Genomic DNA, 5,974 nt, shown 5'->3' on the forward strand with positions numbered 1-5,974 from the left:
GGAGCATGCAACTATCCCTTTCCTATTCCATTCCCCAATTTATTACGCATTGTCAAAATTATTAATTAGAATTCAAAAAAGAACAAAAAAAAAAAAGTTACAATTTGCAATACTATCATTATTTTCATGTGTATAGAATTTTATATGGGACATTTTCAAAAATAATAAAAGAAATTAAAATATTTATAACATGCAGTAAAATTTTGGATTCCATTGATAATAAATACAGATAGACTTCTATTAGTATTTATCAATATAACTGATAGAAGCATATTAATGTCTATCAATATTTATCATTGATAAACTTTGAAATTTTGTTATATTTTGTAAATATTGTGCCCAACTTGCCATTTTTTTTTTTATATTTTTATTGCAAAATTATTTGACTTAAAAACAACTATATAAAATAATGTTTAAGATACATCAATTTTGAGATCAATATATAACTACATGTGATCAAATATAATTATGAGAGCGTATAAAACTGGAAAATGAGCCCAAAGTAGAAAAAGATACCTTATTAATGTTTACTTTGTTAGAGTTAAAAAGTGACAAAAAGGTTGTTTGTAGAGTTGAAGGAAAGGAGGGACAGTTTTAGAAAGTTTTGGCAATCAAACTATAACTTAAGACTCTTTCTTTAAAATTTAAACTTCTTTTTTAAGCAAATAAATGAAGAAGAAAAGAAAAAGATAATTTAGTTAAGAAAAATAAAAAAGAAGAAGATGTTTTTACGAATTGTGTATGTGGCATGATTTTTTTTTTTTTTTTTTTTTTTTTTTTTTTTTTTGTATTTACACTCTCTCCTTTTGATGGGTTTGGTTTGCTCTGTTTTGATACTTTTTCAAATAAATAACTCTCTAGTTAAAATAATTTATTTTTTAATAAGATACTAGAGGGAAGGATAAGTAATGCATTCAATATCTCTACTAAATTCACATTGTTTTATCATCGGCATCAAAATAAATATTTTTTTTATTACAATAATGCAACTATCTTTTTGTTTTACCTATATAGGTTTACTTTCTCTATTTTTCTTACATTTTTTTAATTGAAAAAATTTATATATTTTTGCAATATATCACTATGTGGTCGAGACGATATCAAGCGGTCCATGTTTTTAAAATGGGTTAATTTTAAAATTAAACAAAAAAAAATTACTACCAATTCTTTTACAGTATGATTGGACATCGAAATAAAACAATTTTAAATAAAAATCATAAAAAAAATGGTATGCAAAAAACAAAAATTGAGTTTAGAAGTCATTTATGTATGAAAAAGTTGTCAGCAGTTAGTAACCCCACAACACCTATTTATAAAATGGTTGTCATATCGAAGAAAATTGTACTGGTTTCCCAAAATTCGTCGTAAGAATAGTCTTCAAATTAAAGAGAATTTTTAATAAAAAATATTAATTAAAATAATTTTAATCAAATCTCACACTCCTAAAGATGTGATCCCTTACATCAATAATTCTAGGAAATCGAACTCGAAAATTTCTTAGATTCCGTGTTGTTGGATTTTGTTTAAGAAAAACAATATAAGATACTAGAAAAAATTGATCACCAAATCTTATAAAATCATACATTAAATTTTGAAGGTCTAAAAGTCATAAAAAATTCCAACTTTAAGGATAAATTTTCTAAATGATTTTAAAAAGAGTTTTCTGAGAAATTTTACAACTTTGAGAAAAGTAAATTAGAAGGATTTTAAAATATTGAAATTTTTTAAATTAAAGATGTAAAATAAAAATCAAAATGAGACTTGATAGAATAAATAGGTAAGTAAAAACAAGGATAAAGAACATTATAACAAATTAAGCAAACATAAAATAGCATATTGAAATTTTAATAAAAGACATATTATAGATTAATCTAGGACTCCCAAGTAATCGATTTCTCTACCTAAACAATTTTAGAGAATCGAACTCCGAAAATTTTTAGATTCTATTGTCAAAAATTTTATAAAAATGATATGCTAAATAAAAAGAATGACAAAAGATATAACTGACATTCAAATGTCTTAAAAGAAATTTAACAAGTAAATAAATATTAAAATGAACATCAATATAGCAATTAATGCAAAATATTATCTAAACAATTCATATCATTTAAAGAAACATAATGATGATTAATCTATTTCTATACTATATATAAAAAGGTCTATAGGAAGAAACTTTTTTTCTCCATTTTGCCTCTTTCATTTTAGTAATTCTAACTATAACATTAGTGATAATTTTGTAAAATTTAAAACTTATTAAATAAAAATTTAAAAGAAAATTGTAAAGCCACTAGTTAAATTAATTAACAATTAAACAATTAATATCTAAATGATAATTATAATTAAAACAAATTACCATTAAATACATTCATTGGATATTAATTACACTTTATTGCTTTTAATTCAAAAAAATTTTAGCTTCCCAATTTTCATTCATTTTTTTAGAAAATAATTTTCATTAATTTTTTTATCGTTACAAAACCATCCACTAAATACATTAATTAGGCCATTCACACCGATAATAAATAAATAAATTTTTGCATCTAAGATCTCTTTCTCGTTCTACAAATTTAATTCACTATATAAACCCCATTATGCTAATTGAAAAATATAATGAAATATTTAGAGAAATCACCTACTTTAAAGATGATTTTACACAAATGTCTCATATATTCATTTATTTCATGTTTTTTTGTGACCATTTTAACCTTCATATCAATTATTTTTTAATCAAAATATATAAAATATATTATCATAATTATATCATATCGCATTTATTATATATTTTATAACTTACCAAATTAATGTAATAAATAATTCAGATTTATATTTGTATTTAATAGTATATCATTTATTGGAGATTTAATTTTAATATAGTATAAAGTTGAATCAATATGGTAATTATATATTAAATGATTTTCAAAAATTAACTTTATTCAATTTCACACGCCACACAAAATCAAAATATTTTACACCTTTCTGACATCATCCACCATTCCACCGATCGGTTTTGCTATTTGGTCTTTCCGGTTTTGTTTTTCCAACCTTCCATCTCCTTCAAGTATATCCGGTAAATGCATAGTTTTTTCATTCATATTTCATTCTCCTTCCTATTTATGTAAATTTTGTCATATATAATTCCTCTTTAAATTTTCGTTGAACTGTTCGGTGAACAGAAAGTTTAGTAAATGTATATTCCGGTCATCTTTTTCAAATAATTTTTTCATGTTATTAATTTTCTTTCTTAAATACGTTTCTTAAATGTGTCGTCAACAATATATACTATTTCATATATAGAATATTGTAATATATACTTATTAGATCTCATCAATTTTGCATTAATCTTCATATATTGGAAGTTACTTTATGAAATCTTTTCGTGTCTGAAACTATTTTCGATTTAAAGATCATTATATATCCTTGTATATTTAATAAAATATTAGATAACAATGTATGTGTGCATATTTTACATGTGTGCATATTTTACATTGTATTTAATTTTGTAACAATTTTTACATCATGTGAAAGTACAAATCTATATCAAAATGTAGGTATCAAAGAAAAGGAAGAGATTGAATGAATATAAAACAAGAAAAGAATAAAATAAATTAAAGAAAAAAAACTAAAAGGGGAAAAACAAGTGGGGAGAAAGAATGAAATAGAGAGAACTTTAAATAAAACACTAAAAGACTAAACGATATACATCATATACTGTATAATATATGAAATATTATGTCTACCATACTTTAAATATTATGTCTATAATATATCGAATATTATGTCTATCACACTTTTAGATATACTTTTAAATAGATTACCAAGAGATTGAATGATATACATTATATACTGTATAATATATCAAATATTATGTCTATCATCACCAGAAGAAAAATAATTGTGGAAATTTTTTTATTAGAATCTTACTATGATTGAATTAATTATGTATCGTATTTATATAGAAAATCTAATAAACGACAATATTAAAATAAAATGAAAATAAACATAGTAGATAATTAATAGTCCACTTTCTTTATTTCATTTTTCTATTTCTTTAATATATTATTAATAATAAATGTGAGTAGTTTGGTCATCATTTGAGCTTACATTTGTGTAAAATTGAAGTTCATTGGGACATTTATGAAAAATTTGGCAACATTGGGTCTAACTTGTAATAAGACACTCTATTTAGGTATAGTAGTTAAAACCCTAAATATCATCCTCTCAAGCCTAAAATGCCGGACAACGATGTAGAAATACGAGAATGTTTGTGGTCACGTTATTGGAGCATCAAGTCATGTACAAGCCAATCCATTGAGACAAAAACTAAAGTAGAAGAATGGAGCGCCAAAAGTCACTAGCTAGCAAATTAATAGGGAGATTTGTGTATTTAAATATTGTTGAATAAGGTAAGTAAACACAATAGTCATTAAAGTAATATCAGAAATAGCTTATTTAAAATTTTTTATTAGATAGATAGTAAGTAAAAGATTTTTGTCTTGGTGGTGCCAATTAATTGCTACTCATGGTAATTGCATTTTGATTACTTATAACGATTTGATATGAAGATTGTCTTTGCCTTTGTTTTATCACGTGAAGATGAAGGAGTGATTCTATGATTTATTTTTATTGTATTTCATAATATGGGTTATCTTTTAAAAAAATAACACATATTATTTTTGTGGTTTTAGCACCATTGTTTGTCTTTAGCACCATTCTACGACATGTCTTTAGCACCAAGATCCCAACGTTGTTGTGGTTTGTCTTCACATTTAGATACAATTACAAAACGACCAGAATATTTTTCAGAAGTCAAGCAATAGTTTCTATTCACATGTTTTCTAATGGTTCCATCGCTATACAATGCCCAGCGTTGGCTCTTATTTTCACTATTACATCCATCCAACCCTACATAATTAGAATCTTCAGTCGATTGCAAACACAAATTTTCAAGCCATTTTATGTTTACAACCATTGGGGTTAAACTTTCCGTTGCTTTCCAGCTTTGTGATGGTGCATTTTTGTTCCTTTGCAATGTCACATAGTCTAAATTTCCTGTTATAACCATTTCTGACCCAATATGGACTATGGTTCCGTCCTCCTTATGAGTCCATTTCTTGTTAGAATTTGGCTCTTTAGCACACTCGCTTACTACCACATTGGTTATGAACTTATTAACAAGGACATACAAAACCAAGCAATATCTATCATTCATTGGTCGAATCGTGCCATCTTGGAGAACTGTCCGAAACTGAGTTTGTTTTTTTGTGTTTGTCACATGGTGATAATCGAGTTGGAATATAATTACCTTTATAAAACCATGAAGACATCTCCAAACAAAATCCATCTCGTCCCACAAGATGTGTGGCTACAGAGAACCTCCATATCCATAGTTGGGGCATTGCCATGGCGAGATGGGTTGTGAGAGAGAAGGCTACAATGATGCTCGACACAAATTCTTTCATCTTTTGAACGCTTTATTTGATAATAGATTTTTTTGTGACAAAGTTGGGCTAGAACGAAGGGTATATATACACACAATACAATACATAAGGCTAGTGCACAAGCAATGGAACATGCATTATTATCATTCTAAACAAAAGAATGATCATAAAAGAATTATTGTAGTTGGGAATGGTGAATCACAACCGGCCATATTGATCTTCCAATGGATGAGGTTGTTTATGGAGATGAGTAGAAATAAATTTGAAAATTTTGTTACAATCTATAGTGTTAAATCATGAAATTCATAGTTTATTCAATCCTTATTATTATTATTTTCTTCTTGTTACATTGATACAAGTGAATGTTTAAAATAGCATTTTATGTATTTCACTTCATCGCAGTACTTAAAAGGAAGATTTTTCTTAGTATGTATCTTTTTCAATGAATATTTACCTTTTTTCCTCCGAAGTTGCGTTGTTTTATTAAATATATAATGCGATAGTATAGTTGTGCATGGATGGAAATAATTGAAACT

General features: G+C 25.6%; 1 pseudogene; it reads right to left on the reverse strand.

The window, feature by feature from the left end:
* Positions 1–4,711: 4,711 nt before the first annotated feature.
* On the reverse strand, positions 4,712–5,459 carry LOC103496222 (nigrin b-like; annotated as a pseudogene).
* Between the last annotated feature and the right edge of the window lie 515 nt (positions 5,460–5,974).

The sequence above is a fragment of the Cucumis melo genome, chromosome 6, assembly GCF_025177605.1.
Source record: "Cucumis melo cultivar AY chromosome 6, USDA_Cmelo_AY_1.0, whole genome shotgun sequence".
In the NCBI taxonomy this organism is placed as follows: domain Eukaryota; kingdom Viridiplantae; phylum Streptophyta; class Magnoliopsida; order Cucurbitales; family Cucurbitaceae; genus Cucumis; species Cucumis melo.